The 18,176-nt window shown below is 45.1% G+C and overlaps 1 long non-coding RNA gene across 1 annotated transcript in view; it reads left to right on the top strand.

Annotated features, from left to right (window-relative positions):
* Positions 1 to 123: 123 nt before the first annotated feature.
* The window catches only part of LOC132367672 (uncharacterized), a 35,712-nt gene continuing 17,659 nt past the window's right edge, over positions 124 to 18,176 (top strand). The window contains exon 1 of the long non-coding RNA XR_009503835.1: positions 124 to 698. This is a non-coding gene — a long non-coding RNA (uncharacterized LOC132367672). The remainder of the gene's footprint in view (positions 699 to 18,176) is intronic.

Genomic DNA, 18,176 nt, shown 5'->3' with positions numbered 1-18,176 from the left:
CCAACATCCCCCGCACTCCGCGCCCGCACTAGCCCCCAAACCCCTTCGTCCTGCTCCCGGACTCCCGCCCCCGAACTCCCGCCCCGGTCTTCCTGCCTCCCTTGCCTGCCCCCACATTCGAGGCCCTCCCTGGTGGGTCCTAGACATTCTCCCATGGCCTCCCGCCTCCCTCCGCAGTCCCCCTGGGCTTGGCCCTCCGCCTCTGCCCCAGAACGGCCTTCAGATCCTGCGCTCCTCCTGAGCTCCTGGCTGCCGACCCTGCAGGGGCTCAGGACCCAGCCGGCAGGTCCAAACCGGGGCCGGGGCAGGACTTGGGCAGGGCGCACTGAGGGCGAGGGTTTGGCACATTATTGTTATCATTATCATAACTGTCGCGATCATGATCATTTTTGGTTGGAATTGACTGACCACCAACTTGAGGGGTAACATCTGGCAACATTTTAGTTTGGACACGGCGCCTTCCACCTCCCTCTCGTGCTCTGGGCCTCCAGCGCAGAGGCTGTTCCCGGGGGGCACACACGCTCCGAATCCCCGGACCCACCCTGGGCACAAGAGCTCGTGGATCTTCCGTGGCACACCTCAGGGATTCGCCCCTTTTGTGTGGATAAATGAGATAATCTATGCGAAGAGCTTCCGAAAGAAGAATTCCGAGGGAGGGGACTACCAAATCTACTGGACACGGAAAGTGAAGGTCCTGAGTAAGTGAACACAGCAACCGACCCTGGAAGCTTCTAGCGGGAGGGAGAAAGAAAGAGAACGGGGGAGGAGGAAAAGGAGAGAGGCAAGAAAAAGGAACCAGAAGGCCTGCTATCCAAAGCAAGGCTGTGCATTCCTAGGCAGACCAGACAGGGACTGCTGGGGTCCCTGGAGCAAGTTGGGGAATCTTGGGGAAAGTCTCCCTCAGTTACCTGTCTTGTGATTTGCCCTCTTGCCTCCAGAGGAAGAGCCCCAAGCATCCTTCCCCTAGAGCTGGGAGCAAATGCTTATTAGGGATGGGATTGAGCCCTGAGAGTCATAGACAACAGAGTGCAAGTTGCCAGCGCTTTTGCTGGCCTTCTCAGTTGTTCCCTGTTGAGAAACCCCAGCCCTGGAGAAAAAGCGGGGTGGGGGGGGTGGGCGGTACTGCAGAGCTCTGGCTGACCTCTGGGGCTCAGTGGAGGGCTGGTGCTGCCCTGTCCTTGTTACCACTTAATCTACTGTACTCTGCCTGCACTGCTGTGAGACCTCTCCAGTATGGTAGCCTTCCCAACTGGCTCAGGGTGTCTTGTGCAAGCTCTGAGAAGCCATTTCTGCCCCAAATTATAAGTGGACCCTTATAATTAAGGTTCCTTAATCTTTTCACTCCTACAGCACCAAGTCAGGAAAAGGAGAGGAGAGACTATGCATCTTCAGCCCCTCACCGTGGCCAGGGTAACCAGACAGGGTACTGGCCACTGTGCTTACACGTGACCAAAACGGTCAGTTAGTTCATCAACAAATCTGTTCATTTAGTTGCTTCACACTATGAAAAATGCACTACTAGGTTACTGGCTGAAGTTTGTTTTGATTGGTGCCCATGTCTTCATTCACTGGACAAAATCTGAAATCCAGACATTACTAGGGCAACCTTGAGGTCTAGTGATGCCTCCAAAAGCAGCCTCAGGACCTGGACTCCAGAAGGCTGAAAAACAGTGGGACTCTTTACTGTAAATGTCCCAAGGGAGACCAGAGGATTCCTGAAACTCCTCTTTTGGTAAGACTCCTTTTTCCCAAAGATTCCCCACCCTGAGCAGCTCTCTCCAAACACAGTCCTCTGGCTGGCCCACTGTGCACCCCTGCTTGCTCCCCGCTCCATGGGCCCTAAAGCTCAGTCACTGGGCCCTGACTGGAGGGCCCTCTGTGCCCTCACACAACCTCTAGAAATCATATTCTCTCATAACTTCTCTGGAGAGAACCAGCTCTCCCTGAGTCTGTTGAATAAAAATCTCCCCCTCTGCAGCGACAGCTCTTTACAGAGGAATGGTGGCTCATAAATGTAGAAGGAATGGGAGAATTAGGAAGTTCCCATTGTTCACCTCTTGCTGAAATAATTGAGTTGAACCAGGTGAATTCATGCACAGCACAGTGAAAGTGTGGAGAATTGGTGAAGCACACAATGGTAACTGGAAAAGGAAGAACGTTCTCTGTTTTAATGGAGACATCTGGCTGTCAGGGGCTCAAGGAGGGGTCAAACTTAGCGTTGCTCATACTGGATCAACCTGATATTATGGGATCCAGAATCCAGCACACATCACCAATGCTGTGTTCTTGCTAAAAATGCTAAAATGCAGTCAGAGGTCAAGCCTGTGACCTTCACTTCCGGTTTACGGGAAAGAAGGGCTTAAACAGCAGGGTAGATGATGCCAGGGAGAAACGATCAGACACATCCAGAGAGCAAGGCATTCTGTATCAATTGGCGTGGTCTCCTCAAAAAAGTCAGTGCCAGAGAAAGAATGAGAATGGTTCTAGTACAAAAACAGCTAAAAAGAAGCGCCATTCATAACAAACATGGACCCTGATCAACTCCTGGGTCAACTAACCAGCATTAAAGAATTTGGAGGATGTTTCAACATGATGGTGTATTGAATGATATTGTAGAATTATTGTTCGTGTTATTAGGTGTGATAATAGCGCACTACTTGTCTAGAATGACCTTATTTTTCGGAGATGCCTGCTGAACTATTGAAGAGTGGAATGTCTTGATACCTTAAACTTGTTTTTAAATAATTCAGCAAAAACAGTATGTACACATAGAGCTGATATGACAAAATGTTAGCAGTTATGGGATTTCAGGGGTGGATGGGGGGAGTTGTACGATGGGCTCCCCTTCTCTATGTGCTTGAAATTTTCCCATAGTAAAAAGTTGGCGAAAAATAAAATGTCAGGTACTAAATAATTTTAAAAATTTGTCCATCTCTGTCTCAAACTATCAAATCAAATCTAGGCTTATGGGAATAAAATAAAAAGATAGGATGATTTATATCTGTATACTTTTGAAAACCACATGGCCCCAAACTTGAACATCATTTGAGCAAATATATATTATGATATATTGATATATGTAGTATAATAGTATATACTAATTTGTAATTTTTAAAAAGGAAATACATTTTATTTTCCCAACACATTAGTGCCTGCAGCCTGGCATGCAGGTACCACTTGGTTAAAAGACATCCAGTTTTAAGACTCTAACCCACAGGGAAGCCTTCTCCAGTAGAGCTGAGACATTGCAGGAGCCGACTGGAGGAACTCAGAAGCTGGGAAGGCCAGACACTTGTGCCTATAAATGCACCTTCTTTCTCCCTTTTTTCCTCCCTCCCAGCCTCTGCCTCTTGGATCTCTGTCTTGCTTTTATCTTGAGTAATTGTGCCTGCCACTTTTTTTGGGTTTCAGAGGCCGATCCTCAAGCATACAGTCAGGACAATGTGGTGTGAGTTCACACATGTGGACAAGTCTGTGGCAGGAGCCCTGGGCAGGGCGTAGGGTAGGCTGGATGGGCCACAGGGAAGGGAACCTGGTAGAAAAGAATCCTTGGGGAGCCCTGAGCAGTGTTGGGGACTGAGGTCTTGTGGTTCTCCAACAGATCACCACGATGGAAGTCATTTACATAGTGCTGGAGAGAAATAGCTCTGAAACATCGATCTGGATTGGATTTGAAAAAATGAAACTTGAACTTTTGTACCTAACAACACTGGCTGGGGCCAAGTGAAGCCTCTGACTAGCTGTCCGAACTCTTTCCCAATAAGTATTCATTCGTCGACAGAGACACCTACACCTGGACCTCACGACTTTGTGACTTCACAGTTAGTACATTGCCTGTCCCCATCTTTATGACTCATGCATCCCCTTTCTCCACTCACACTGTCAGTCAAGGACAACAGAGAATCCAAGAATTGTTCTTTTCACATTTCGTATTTTATAAAGATGTCTCTAATATTCAGACACCTGACTAGTGTGTGCATGTGTGTTCATGTAAGTGTGTAACTGTGTGTATGTGTTTGCGTGTGTATGGGTGTATGAGTGTATGTATGTGTATAGAGGTGTATGCATGCATGTGTGCATATATGTGTGCATGTATTTGTGTATGTGTGCACGTGTGTGCACATGTGTGTTTGTGTGTGCGTGTGTGTGCTGCAGAAGGACTGTACTCCTGGTGAGGAAGGTAATGTGTCTGACCATCCCTGGAAGATAAGCCAGTGGACCTTGTAGTATAATACAAAATAAATATTCGGTCTTTGCTTCTGGTTCTTGGCACAGAGCTCCTAAAATCCCTGAATTTACTGTCTTTTACATGTTAATGAGATGGCTGGTGGCTGGGCCCTGGATAGGTTCAGGATGGGGGCTAGTTAGCAAAAGAACCAACCATGTGATTACAGGGTTGGAACTTCCAGCCCCATTCTGGGGAGAGGAAAGGGGCTGGAGCTGGAGTTAATCACCAAAAGCCAATGATTTTATCAATGAAGCCTAAATAATGAATCCTCCATAAAAGCCCCTAAACAACTCAGTTTGGGGAGATTCTGGGCTGGTGAACACAGCTATGTGCTAGGAAGATGATACACCGAGAGAGGGCATGGAAGCTCCAAGCCCTTTCCCCATACCTTGCTCTATGTATCTCTTCCATTTGGCCTTTCCTGAGCTGTATCCTTTATAATAAACCAGTGACATAAGTAAAGTGTTTCCTTGAGTTCTGTGAATTGTTCCAGCAAATGACCAAACTTCAGGAGGGTGTGGAACCTCCAAATTTGTAGTCAGCCAGGCAGAATGTTCAGTGGGAGCAGATAGGGAACTGTGAACTCAGCCTTGGGTGGTGGTGAGGGTCTAGCGCGTTTGTGTGTTTGCCCACGTGGTGTGTGTTCTCAGTGGAAGCCCGTGTGCTCTGAAAGCAAGAGGAGAAAGGGTGGTCTGGAAGGCACCCCACTGGGTGGAGGCACCCTTGATTCTCTCCATTGTTTTGATGAGGAGAGCTGCCTGAGGGCTTGCGGTGATGCCAGCACTGAATCCCACAAACCGGGTAGCCCAGTCTTCGGCAGCCTGATGCTTTGAGTCAAAATAGTCCAAAAACGTGCCTTTCTTGTTGGATGATGCACCTGGGAAACGGTGGTGGGGGCTGGCTTCCTGGAGAAGTGCTTTCCGTTTATGGAGGACTGTTGATATATACAGTCTGGGGGTGTAATTCAACCAAAATGCCCCGGTTGTGTTTATCCAGTCGTTCAGATAACACGCAGTGGATGCGGTGGTTTCGTGCACGCCTGTCCGCCCTCTGCTTGGACCGGTTCTGTGTATTCCTCCCGCGCCCCTGGCTTTTCGAACAAGTGTCTCCAACATTGTTGAATAACTTGGCTTTTTCTTGGCTGCCGAAGGGTTGGTTGGTGATGGGGTGGAGAGAGAGGGTGGTGAGATGAACTGCAACAGTAGGTGCCAATTTCGTCCCTCCTCCACCATCAGACACTATGGATCGTAAGCAGAAAGGGCTGAAGGAGTTTGGTTGGGGGCAGTAAGAACAAATATCAGCATTGAGTTGGTGCTTACTCCTGCCAGGCACTGTTCAAAGAGCTTCACACAGAGTAACTCCTTAACCCTCAGAACAACTCTAGGAGATGAACACCAATATCATCCCATTTTTCAGATGAGGAAATTGAGACACAGAGATAATCATACATTTGCCCAAAGTCGCATAGCTGGTAAGTAGCAGAGTTGGAACGCCCTGTCTGTTTGGAGTTTGCTGATTTATTTTAGCACTTTGAAGGTTGCAACCCTCCTGAAAAACATAGGCTGGGCTTTATGCGTGGATGCCCAGTATCTGGGTCCCTGGCTCCCTTGATCTGGCTTGACTGGAGCCTGAGGGCAGGAAGAGGAGGGTAGACGCCACCCACTGACCCTCTGCCTTACCAGTCCCTGCATCTACTCTGGGTTGTGGACTGGGCATGGCTGGTTTGGGGGAGACTGAATGGAACCTGCCTAGATCCCTTATGGACAGCCTCTGTCCCAGCTGGTGAGGATGGCTAGCACAGGCTGGAATGCTATAGTGGGGAGAAGGGTGGGGAATCTTGCTTCCACCATCATTCTTAATTAATAAAGAAACAGTTAAACTTCTGAGTGTCAGGGTTCACATCTGGAAAATGGTACATTGTACCGCGTTTAATGGGTAGAATTAAACTAACTAACTATCTGGGCATTTAAATGGATCATAGAAATTCTACAGTTTTTCACAAAAAGGAAAAGTTTTTCCTTCCATATTCATTGAATTGAAACAGTGCACAAACTCTTCTTGATTAAAACATGTTCTAAAAAGCTGAGATTAGAAAAGAAAAAAGTCTCAAATCAATAATCTAAGCTCTCACCTCAGGAAATAAGAAAAGGAAGGCAAAACAAACCCAAAGCAAGCAGAAAGAAGGAAGCAAGAAAGATAAGAGCAGAAATTCATTAAATAAAAACAGAAAAATAATCAATGAAATGAACAGTGGTTCTTTCAAAGATCAATAAATTGACACATCTCTAGCAGGACTGACAAAGAAAAAAATGGGGGAAGACAGAAATTAGCAGTATCAGGAATGAAACAGGTGATCACTACATTCCCTGTAGACATCAGAAAGATAATAAGGGAAAACTAGGAACAACTCCACACATATAATATTCGACAACTTAGATATAATGAACCAATTCCTTGAAAAGCGCAATCTACCGCCATTCTCCCAATGTGAAGTAAACCATTTGAATAGCCCTATAACTATTAAAGAAAAGGAATTCATAATTTTTAAATTCTCAAAAAAGAAATCTTCAGGCCCAGATGGTTTTACTGAAAATTCTACCAAAGTGTACAAAGAAAAATTGATGCCAATTCTGAACAATTCTTTCAGAAAATAGAAGAGGTGAGAACACTTCTCAACTCATTTTATAAAGCAAGTATTATCTTGATACCAAAACCAGACAAAGAAAGTAGAAAAAAGACTACAGACCACTATTCCTCATAAATATAGACACATGCGTTCTTAAGAAAATATTAGCAAATAGAATTCAGCAATATATAAAATAATTATTACCATGAGCAAAATGAACTTATTCTAAGGATAAAATGCTGGTTTAATATTCACAAGTCAAGAAACATAATCCATAATACTTATAGGCTAAAGAAGAAAAACCATATGATCTATCAATTGATGCAGAAAAAGCATTTGACAAAATTCAACACTCATTTATGATAAAACTCTCAGATAACTAGGAATAGAGTGAACCTTCCTCAACTTGGTAAAGAGCATCTGCAAAAACCCTACTGCTAACATTATACCTGATGATGAAAGACTGAATTCTTTCCCCTAAGATCAGGCACAGGACGAGGATGCTCACTGACACCACTTCTATTCAACATGGTACTGTTAAGTCCTAGACAGCAAAATAAGGAAAAGAAAGGAATAAAAATACATAGGTCATAAAGGAAGAAATAAAACTGCCCCAATTTGTAGATGGCATGGTAGACTTCATAAAAATTCTAAAGAATCTATAAAAGACAAACAAACAAAAACAAACATAAAAACTCCCAGAACTAATAAACAAGCTTGCAGGATACAAGATCCATGTACAAAAATGAACTGTATTTTTATATACTAGCAATAAACATATGGAAACTGAAATTTAAAATATAATATGACTTATAATCACTAAACAAAAAGAAATTCTTAGGGGTAAATCTAACAAAATATGCACAGGACTCATATCCTGAAAACTACAAAGTGCTGAAAAAAGATATCAAAGATCTTAATGAATGGAGGGATATACCATGTTCGTGGATTGGAAGACTCAACTTATTAAAAGGGGTCAATTCTCCAAAATTGATATAAGGTTTAACACAATTCCTAATGACTTCTAAAGAAAGGAAAGATAAGCCAGGCCACATGCCAGAAAATGGTCGTCATAACAGCACCAGATTTCTCAACGGTAGCTTTGACAGATGATGGAGCCCGGAATCCTACACTCAGCCAAATTATCAACCAAGTCTGAGGGCATTATAAAGATGTTTTCAGACAAAGCAAGTATTGAAACAATTCTCCTTCTATGCCCCTTTCTTAGGAAGTTACTTGAGAATGAGGTTCAGCAAAATGAGAGAGTAAACTAAGAAAGAGAACAGCATGGGCCCTGAAAGTAAGAAATCTAAACCACGTGGGGAGAGCAAATCCCATGATGCCTGCCTGAGAAGGAAATTTTCTGGATGATGGCTCTAAGGAGGCTCATCCGTGATTATCTTTACCCTTCTTCCCCCTACTTTCACACCAATGGAAAGTTTAAGAGGGTCAGGCCTGGAAAATAATCTTCCCTCACTTTTCTTTGTGGTTATTCCCCCTTTGTCTTTAATGCCTCTGTGTGTGAACCACATCAAATATTGCTGTCTCTGGGGAATGGGAAAATCTTGCAATTAGTTAGGATGGGAGCATTTGGAATAAGCAGAGGCTTGCTAGGGAAGCATAACCAGGAAGGGAAAGAGAGGAAAGACATTGCTGTGTTTTTGGTAGAGGGAGGGGGTTAGCTACCAAAGGAATACATTAGAATGAACCATGTGAAATGACCACACTTGGCTACTTTAAACCACTAATATGGTAATTTCATAAGGTTCATGTTAATAAGAATAGCGTGAACACAGACGGTCTTCTGTATAAATGCTTTCAGTCTTCTATAAACCCAGCACACAAATTCACCCTGTCCTCCCTCAATGGCTCTCTTGCTCCCGTCTCTATTCCAAACAACAGGGAAAAAATAAAGTGATCTCTCTAGTCCCTTGGCCCAGAAGTCTGAAGACATCAGATCATCCTTGCTTCAGGGCTGCAACCTCTAACTAGTAAAGCCAACCAAAGTGTCCCAGACTCCTAGTTCTATGGGCTATAGGATCTTGCAAAGTCAGACAAAAGCAGAGGCAAATCATAAACCGATATAAATCCTGCCTGCAAGGCTAACCTGCTGCTTGAAGCCCCAGGGTAATTGAGAATCCTCCCCAGTCATCTGAAAACAGATTCCATTATGCTGGAAGGAATTGACTTTGATTCATAAAGAGTAGAGTAAATTCCATTCAATAAAGGCCGCAGGGAATGTTCCAGGGCTACATAGGCTATAATGCTCACCTAGGCACTTAAAAATAAATAAAAAGGACAAAAAGGAAAAAAACCTTTGGAGCATTATGATTTTAAATGTAGAGGCTCAGGCTGAGTCAGTGGAGAGTGGTGGGTAAACCCAGGAAAAACAAACGCCCCAACTGCGGACAGTGTGGTTATCAAAAAAGCTGAGTCAGAGGCAATGAGCCACTTGAGAACCTGAAAGAAGGCAGGGCCAGGCTTTGTGCCTGGAAGGAGGAAATGGCCAGCAGCCCCGGCTCTGAACACTTCTCCAGGCGCCCAGAGAGCCTGCAGCTCCATGGTCTTCCTCCAGCTTCGCCCGTCACCTTGGGATCCCAGGACTTGCTGGCTCAAGGGTTTTCAGTTCTGTGCGTTCTATTGCATTGTCCAGAAAGGGGTATCTCAGAAAAAACCCACTCCACTTTGAGACCACAAGCTCAGGAGCCGCAGGTCCATGGGCCCTTTACGTGGGGTCTTTCTGCCCCTCCCCCTTCTTCGTAACAGAGAGGTATTCAGTTCTTTCTCACTGAGGGTCTGTACCCTAGTTCTCATATATATCGTTAGAACATATTTACCCTTCAATTTTCCCACTGGAACGGGGACATCATGTGTTCAACCTTTCACCAGAAAAAAAGGACTTTTCTGATTTTTTTTTTTTAACTTTCCTTTTTTGATTATCTTATTTCATAGCTGTATTACTTTTGACCATAGGGTTGCTTTTATTTTATTTATTTTTTATTTTTTTAAAGAGAGCCTCTGGGAACTACAGTTTTGTCTTTTTTTTTTTTAATTAATTAATTTATTTATTATTTATGGCTGTGTTGGGTCTTTGTTTCTGTGCGAGGGCTTTCTCCAGCTGCGGCAAGTGGGGGCCACTCTTCATCGCGGTGCGCGGGCCTCTCACCATCGCGGCCTCTCTCCTTGCGGAGCACAGGCTCCAGACGCGCAGGCTCAGTAATTGTGGCTCACGGGCCCAGTTGCTCCGCGGCACGCGGGATCCTCCAAGTCCAGGGCTCGAACCCGTGTTCCCCGCACCGGCAGGCAGATTCTCGACCACTGCGCCACCAGGGAAGCCCTCTGATTTTTAATTATTTAAAATTTTAACTTTTTATTCTGAAGTAATTATAGATGCATAGGAATCTGCAAGGTACCCTTCACCCAGTCCCCTGATGGTCACAGCTTACATAATTTTAGTACAATAGCAAAACTAGGAAATTGACATGGAGAGTGTGTGTGTGGTTCTGTGCCCTTTAATCACTTGTGTAGATTTTTGTAGACACCACCTGGCTGTGCTCTGAGAACAGGTGGGATGGGGACATAGGCTCCCAGTTGGATTCTCCTGTTTCAGCTCACAGACTGAAGGCTCCCTGGGGTTCTCCTTGTCAGCGTCCATCCCTGCAAGCCTTCCTAAGGCAGTTCCTGCCCCTTCATCCAGGTGTTCTTTCCCAAAAGTACCATGAATGTCTCTTTCCCTGATGTCCCTGTTCCATTTCTCTTTGTCCCTTAGGCCTCCAAACCTCATACATTTATTGCCATTCTGGTGGGGTTTTAGGAGGGAGAGGAGGCAATGTTTGGTCAATGCAACATATTCAGCTGGAAAGTCCACGATGGGTTTTTAAACATTCTCATTCTAAACAATGATAATAACAACAGCAGCAGCAAAACAAGCCCCTCCCTTGATAACTGCCTCCTCCCCATGGCTACCGTCTTTCCTCTCCTTCCTCGAAAGTTGCTGTTTCCTCTCTTTCTGCCTCTCTCCTCAGTTCACTCCCACTTAGCTTGGATCTGTTGCTCCAACCATAACATCTCTTACTAAGGTCACCAAGGATCTACATGCTGCTAAGCCTGGCACCCTATTTCTTTCACTGTGGCCCCTCAGCCGACTGTCACATTGACACACCTTTTGGGCTGTCCTTCTTTCCTTCATCATCTGTTTATCCTCCTCTCTGATGTTCCCTTGCTCTTCTTTGTGGGTAACTCTGGCTTCACTAGAGGCTAACCTTTGACTTTCCTCAGGGCTGGATCTAGGGCCTTCTCATCTTTAATTTCCACAGTGGGCATACACAGACACAGCTGAGCTGCCCCTAATTCTCCTTTCACACTGCAGCCTAAAGGATCTTTTCAAAATGCACAAGTGATTACTTCTCTCCTTACCCCTAGCCCCTCCCAGCTCCTAGGATAGTCCCCATTCTTTCATGGCCTGGTGCCCTGCATGTCCTTTCTCCAGCCAACCTCCTACCTTGTCACACCCCATCTCTCTTACCTCTCCCCTCCACCTGTGGAAACCTCTTCCTTGCCACACTGCTTCCCACCACAGGGCCTTTGCACATGCTGTTCTCCCACCATCCTCATCTCATTAGATCCTACCCACACTTTGGCTTCCAGATGAAGAGGTTCTTCCTGCAGGAAGTCCTCCTTGATGCATCTGATTCTCTCTGTGTTCCCTCCTGGCCACGAAAGAGATAAATGCTACCCTAATTCCTCCTCCCCTCACCCCCATCTGGATTCTGCATCTGCCTCCAGACCCTAGGCTCCATTATCAAGAGGCCTTGGATCTCTGTGGTATTTGAGCAACACATTCCTGAGGCTTTTGCCTCATTTCAGCCAGTCCCAACGCAGAGTGTAGGGTGTTCTGTTCTCCCATGTCGTGGAAACACAATTTACTTTCACTTTGTTGGCTTGCTTAGAAGTGTGCAGGCCTTTCAGGATGTGGGGAGTGCTTTTGTTCTCACACTGACATGCCACAGCCACCCCACGGTGGGACCGGGTTCACCGCAGCCCTAGGAAACACCTGGGAATCCCGATGCCCTGCGGCCGGGTGGCTGCGTACCTGGGGGATGAAGCCCCGGAGGCGGCCAGGTGTGCAGATGAGGTTTCATGTAATTTACAGCCGTCCAGGGTCAAGAGGTTTTCATTCACTAAATTAAAATGTCTGACAGTTGATTGCTTAATATAAGTGGGCAGGAGGGAAATCTACGCTTGGAACCAGGGCTCTGGGAAAACAGACGGCCCCTTTGGATGGATTCCAAACCCGGAGGTGGGAGAAATGTAGGCTCAGCAACTCTGTGGTCTGGAGCTCAGTGTGACTCTGGGAAAAGCGTAGAGTGTGCGTGTGTGTACGTGTGTGTCTGCATGTGTGTCTCTGTGTGTACGTGTGTGTCTGCACGTGTGTCTCTGTGTGTGCATGTGTGTACGTGTGTGTCTGGGCACGTGCGGAGCAGAGGTCTCAGGTCCAGACAACACTTCTCTGCAGGCTGCCTTTGGAGTGGCTGCCATGTCATCCCACTGAGCTCCTTGCTTAGCAGTTGTCTCTGATGGCTGGCGGCTCTGACAATGATTTTTGAGTTTTATGCTAATTACTGCTTTGGTGTGTAGTATTTTTACCCTGTTTTCCGTTAACTGTGTTGAAAGACAATTTAAGATGGAATTATTCTTATTCTTATTTCTCTCTTATTTCCTTCTCCACTCTCAACCTTATTTGATCTGGATTACAATGAAGCAAAGTATTATCTGTGTTCACCTTGAATTTTTAAATATTCCTGCTGGCCTTTATAGCACTTTCACCTGAATTTGCAGGATAGTAACCATGCCACGAGTATCCACCAAGCTGAAGGGTAGATCTACTCATTCCTTCAGCAGCAAACGTTTACCCTCTTGTCACTTTGCACTGACTGCTATAAAGGCGGTGCACCAGCTACGTTCAGCGGGCCCTCTTGTCCACGCACGGTGCCACATGGAGAGTAAGTCCCAAGGCCTTAAAAGGAAATAGGAAACAGGGTTTGGACAGCTAAATTCTTTCCTCTCTCCCACCTTCCCTCCCTCCCTCTCATCTGTTATTCATTTATTTTTTAAACTCAATTTATCAACTAACAGCTAACATTGGTGGGGCCACACCCAGAACTGACATTGGATCCTGTGAATAGGACCAAACGTCTGTCCTCAAAACCCTTCTAATCTAGTAGAGTGGGAAGGACCAGAAGGTGGAGGCGGTGACAAGGCTGCTCTTAAGGAGGGTGCGGGGGGGGGAGCTCCCAGCCCCGACTGGGGGGTGGGTAAGGCTTCCCGAAGGTGGGGGGCCTGACCTCCTTCTTACAGAACAGATACAAACACGCAGGGCCCAGCAGCGGAGGGCCGGGTGGCCGGCGCCAAGCCTGGAGAGCGTGTGCCCTCTGGGCGCTGCGTGAGGTTAGATGCGGCTTGAGATCAGTGTGTGTATTGGGGTGGAGTGGGAAGTCAGGGTTGGCAAGGTGGTGGGAAGGATCCGACCTCTCAGTCGTCACACTGAGGATTTCCAAATGTCCTTTTGGACAAAGGGCCTTTGCAGGCTTCAAAGCAGGGGTTTCCTGACCCAATGGGCCTGTGAGGAGACACATCGGCCTCGCTCTCCACCCTCAGGCCTCGGCGCGCACACGGTGAAGAAGTGCTCCCTGTGCAGCCTCGAAGGAGAGGTAAGGCTGAGGCCTGGGGAGGCCTGGCTGGGGGCTGCAAGAACCTTCACCCTCTGAGCCACTGGGGACGTGAGCTCCGGGGTGGCAGGCAGACTGGTGGGTGTGGACGATAGTGTCATCGCTAACTGAGAATGTCTTAGAGGTGGTGACGTGTGCTCCTGGTTGATTGCTCTATAAATGCAATATGTTATCCGTCAACCTCCAGGGCACTGCGAGGTGTGTTCCTGCTGGCTGGTGTAAGCAATTGGGCAGAAGAAAACCTTGTTAAAGAACCCACTTTCTTTATGGAAGCAAGGGCAGAGGTTTGGCATTGCCTGGGAGCTCATCAGAAATGCAGACTCTGAGGTCCCACCGGACCTCCTGCGCCAGAATCTGTGTTTTAACAGACCCACAGGTGTTTTCTGAGGCACTGGAGTGGGAGGAGCTCTGGGCTGCAGGAGCAATTCCCCGCCCCCCTGCACATTAGCATTACCGGAGAGATCTCACGCTCTCCAGATCCAGCCACAGGCCAGACCAATGGAGCCAGCTGGTCAGGTGGTGCCCTGCGCAACCAGGGCTGAGAGCTGCTCCACCTGCTGGATCCACGCCTCTCTCCACCTCCACTTGCAGGGCGATCTCCCCACCCCTGGCTTCAACCCCTGCATCCTGTTGAGGGGTACATGGACACCCTAGACCTCAAACTCCAACTCCACATGCCCAACATGTATGTTCATCTCAAATTCAACATATGGCAACATATATGTGTATAATCAACATGCATGTATATAATACAGGTATACAGACATGTATGTAAATTCAACACACCCTCCTCTCAAACCAGCACACATCTAACAAAGGTACCTAAGCTTTAATATGGGTACACACACACACACTCACATGATACACACACTCACTACACATACACTCACTACACATACACTCACACACACTCACACACACATCTGTTCCGGTCCTAAAGTTTCTGCTAAGCAAGTAAATGCTGTAGGAATTATTTTCACTTGTTTTATTAAAATCCAACTGCGTCTATAACTGTGTTTTTCCTGCCTGTGATTCTTTGCAGGCTTGTGGCCTGAGGATGGTCACTTTCAAAGTGAGTCACCTAAGGTTTCACATGAGCTCATCTTCAGAGCTGAGCCCCTTTGCATAGTTTGATGTTCATTTGCCATTTCTAGGTTCCCGGTTCCCTGAGCCTGAGTCACAGCAAGATGACAGGGAGAGCTGAAGGCAAACATCACAAATGTACATTTGAAAATTGTCTTTTACTTTAAGAAAAAAATTAAGTGTAAGCAGTAAATGAAAAGACAAACTTTGAGAGTGACCTCAGGGCAAGAACTGGGGAGAGAAAAGCTGTGGCATTCAGCATACCAGGCATTTCAGTTGGGGGAGACCAGGCGTGCCACTCAGAGAGATGGGGTGCACAGTAGCCTGCCACTCCCTGAGGTCCTGAGAGTCTTAGCTGAAAGTGGCCAAGACCAGGGCCTAATCAGGTCTCCTATGATATGGAGACAATTTACTTTTACAGCTACCTCTTTAACGAAACGTCCAAGCAAGATTTCACTCAGCAGGGCCCTAATAATGGCTCCAAAATGATAGCTGGTGGCAAGAAGCCCATGGACCGTGACAAAGCCCCCCATGCAGGTTTCTGAGAAGCCCGAGGGCCTTGGGATCCAGACGGGGCAAAGGGCAAGCACGGAGCACTGCAGGGTGTCACAGGAACTGGGACCTGGGGTGTGGTGCGGGCAGAGGTCAGCTCGCTGTAGGATGTGGGCCGACTGTCCAGAGCAGGGCTGTGAGTGGATCCAGGGCACCCACAAGCCTAGCAGCAATGTGACGTGCCAGGGCTCAGATGGCCTAATCAGGGTAAAAACGTTGGCTCTGAGGTGGCATATAGACAAGTACATCACAGGGAACCATAGATTCCGCGTGAAGAGGAAGGGCTTTGGCCAGGTGACAGGTGGAAAAGCCCACCACAGGAAAGGCACGGCTGTGCAGAATCTGGTGACAGGACCCAGGTGGTTCCCGAGAAGGTGCAGGGCTCTTCTGGCCCTGATCAGTGCCCCACCTTGGGGCAGAGAAAAGGAGACAGCTTCCCCTCTTAGTTTCAACCGGCTGTCAGGAACTGAGATCAAAGGTTCCCAGAATGGTCTGAGACAGGGCAGGATGTGGCCAGCTGTGGTGAGCAGGGCGGGTGGGAACCAAGGCCACCTGACTTGTGCAGTCACCAGCCTTGTGGTGGCTCACAGACCCCTCAGAAGTTTCTGAGACAGGTCAGCAGGAGCGAGGTGGGTGAACCCCTAGGTTGGTAGTGTGGGGACATCCACTCTTCATAACGATGACTTTTGTGTTTGTTTTTGTTTTATTCGTTTGGCTTCTTTTATCCAACACGATGTTTTTGAGATTCATCTGTGTTGTTGCATGCATCAATAGTTTGCCACTTTTTAAAAAAAACTGAAGCATAGTTGATTTACAATGTTGTGTTAGTTTCAGGTGTACAGCAAAATGATTCAGTTTTTTATATATATATATATAGTCTTTTCAGATTTTTTCCATTAAACATAATGATGATTTGAAAATGAATTACTTTACTGGCCATGACTTTCTTTCCTTTTTTCCCTATTATATCAGTTTCAGGTGTACAGAATTATTCAATACAATTTGCCATCTGTATACACTACAGAGTGATCCTAGCTACAAGTCGAATTGCCATCCATCACCATATCATTGACCTCCTTTAACCATTTCGCCCTCCCCTCAACCCCCTTCACATCTGGTAACTACTAATCTGTCCTCTGTATCTATGAGTTTGTTTTGTTTGATTTTGTTTGTTTGTTTGTTTTGTTTTTATAGCTTTTACATATGAGTGAAATCATACAACATTTGTCTTTCTCCATCTGACTTATTTCACTCAGCATAATACCCTCTAGGTCCAGCCATGTTGTTGCAAATGACAAAATTTCATTTCATTTTTTACAGCTTAGTATTCCATATATATATATTTTATAATATATATATATATATATATATATATATATATATATATATATATATGCCACATCTTCTTTATCAATTCATCCATTGATGGGTACTTAGGTTGCTTCCATGTTTCCATCTCTTGGCAATGTAAATAATGCTGCAATGAACATAGAGATGTACATAACTTTTCAAATTAGTGTTTTCGTGTTCTTTGGGTAAATACCCCAAGTGGAATAGCTGGATCATATGGTAGTTCTATTCTTAAATTTTTGAGGAACCTCCATTCTTTTCTCCATAGTGGCTGCACCAAGTTACATTCCTACCAACAGTGTACAAGCGTTCCTTTTTCTCCACATCCTCTCCAACATTTGTTATTTCTTGTCTTTTCCATAATAGCCATTCTAACAGGTGTGAGGTGATATCTCATTGTATTTTGATTTGCATTTCCCCAATAATTGGTGATGTTGAACATCTTTTCATGTGCCTGCTGGCCATCTGTATGCATTCTTTGGAAAAATGTCTATTCAAGCATGTCATTTTTTAAGTGGGTTTTAATTTTTTTGTTGTTGAGTAATATGAGGTTTATAAACATATTTTAGATATTAACTCCTTATCGGATATATGATTTGCAAGTATCTTCTCCCATTAGGGAGGTTGCCTTTTGATTTTGATAATGGTTTCCTTCACTGAGCAGAAGCTCTGTAGTTTGATGTAGTCCAAATTGTTTATTTTTGCTTTTGTTTCCCTTGCCTTTGGAGTCAGACCTCAAAAAACATCACTAAGACCAATGACAGTGAAGTTACCACCTATGTTTTCTTCTAGGAATTTTATGTTTTTGGGTCTTATGTTCAAATCTTTAATCCATTTTGAGTTAATTTTTGTGTATGGTGTAAGATAGTGATCTAGTTTTTTTTGCATGTGACGGTCCAGTTTTTTCAACACCATTTATTGAAGAGACTATCCTTTCTCCATTGTACGTTCTTTCCTTTGCCATAAATTAATTGTCCATATATGTGTAAGTTTATGTCTGGGTTCTTAATCTGTTCTATTATTCTGTATGTTTTTATGCCAGTATCATACTATTCAGATTACTATAGCTACTATACATACTATACAGTAGTATAGTTTGAAATCAGGGTGTGTGATACCTCCAACTTTGTTCTTCTTTCTTAAGATTGTCTTGGCTACTTGGGACCTTTGTGTTTCCATAAAATTTTTAGAATTATTTGTTCTAGTTCTGTGAAATATGCCGTTGGAAATTTGATAGGGATTGCACTGAATCTGCAGATTGTTTTAGGTAGTATGGACATTTTAACAATATTAATACTTCTAATCCATGAACATGGAATACCTTTCCATTTATTTGTGTCTTCTTCAATTTCTTTAATCAGTGTCTTAGTTTTCAGTTGTATAGATTTTTTTACCTCCTAGGTTAAATTTATTCCTAAGTATTTTATTCTTTTTGATGCTATTGTAAATGGGATTGTTTTCTTAATTTCTCTTTCTGATAATTTGTTATTAGTGTGTAGAAATGCCACAGATTTCTGTTTATTGATTTTATATCCTGCAACTTTTCTAAATTCATTTATTAGTCCAACAGTTTTTTGATGGAGTCTTTAGGGTTTTCTATATATAATGT

Source organism: Balaenoptera ricei, chromosome 6 (genome assembly GCF_028023285.1).
Source record: "Balaenoptera ricei isolate mBalRic1 chromosome 6, mBalRic1.hap2, whole genome shotgun sequence".
NCBI classification, from domain to species: Eukaryota; Metazoa; Chordata; class Mammalia; order Artiodactyla; family Balaenopteridae; genus Balaenoptera; species Balaenoptera ricei.
This window is presented reverse-complemented; position numbering and strand designations above follow the sequence as displayed.